Here is a 739-nt window from a genome sequence, read left to right on the forward strand (position 1 = left end):
TGAACCAATTGCCCCCGCACCATCTGCTACTACTGATATGGCCCAAAAGTCACTCCATGAGTACTCTGTCCCTGTTGTTGCCAACATGCCCGTTGGGCCCGCTATCAACACGGGCAATGGAAACTTTGAACTCAGGCCCAGGCTAATGATGATGGTGTAGGCAAACCCTTTTCTATGGTTTGCCTAGCGAGGATGCCAACGCCCACCTTCAACACTTCCTTGAGTTGTGCAACACCATTGTCATCAAGGATGTTGCACCAGACATCATCAGGCTCTGTCTATTTCCTTTCTCCTTCATGGGGAAGGCAAAACAATGGTTCTACAAGGACAAGGAAGCTATCAGCACATGGAATAAGTGTTCCACAGCGTTCCTAGTGAAATTCTTCCCCGTGGGCAAAACCAATGCAATGCGGAGAAGAATTTCAAGTTTCCAGCAAAATACTATGGAATCCATCCCCAAGGCATGGGAGAGGCTACAAGAAAACATCCTTGCCTACCCGCACCATCAGATGAAAAATTGGCTAGTCCTCCAGAACTTCTACAATGGGTTAACCCCCATGTCAAGAGGACACATTGATGCCACTGCTGGAGGAGCCTTCCTCTCACTCACCATCAATGGAGCTACGGCTCTCATTGAGAAAATAGTGTCCAATCAAGGGTGGGGTGATGAGAGGCTCCAAGATGAACAACAAAAAGGCATGCATACCATGAAAGAGACGGATATGCTTGCCGCAAAAAT

At 47.9% G+C, this 739-nt stretch overlaps 1 non-coding gene across 1 annotated transcript; it reads right to left on the reverse strand.

The window, feature by feature from the left end:
* Positions 1-407: 407 nt before the first annotated feature.
* On the reverse strand, positions 408-511 carry LOC136530072 (small nucleolar RNA R71). Its single transcript, XR_010777579.1, has one exon. It is a non-coding gene; the product is annotated as a small nucleolar RNA R71 (small nucleolar RNA).
* Between the last annotated feature and the right edge of the window lie 228 nt (positions 512-739).

Source organism: Miscanthus floridulus, chromosome 19, assembly GCF_019320115.1.
Source record: "Miscanthus floridulus cultivar M001 chromosome 19, ASM1932011v1, whole genome shotgun sequence".
Lineage (NCBI taxonomy): Eukaryota > Viridiplantae > Streptophyta > Magnoliopsida > Poales > Poaceae > Miscanthus > Miscanthus floridulus.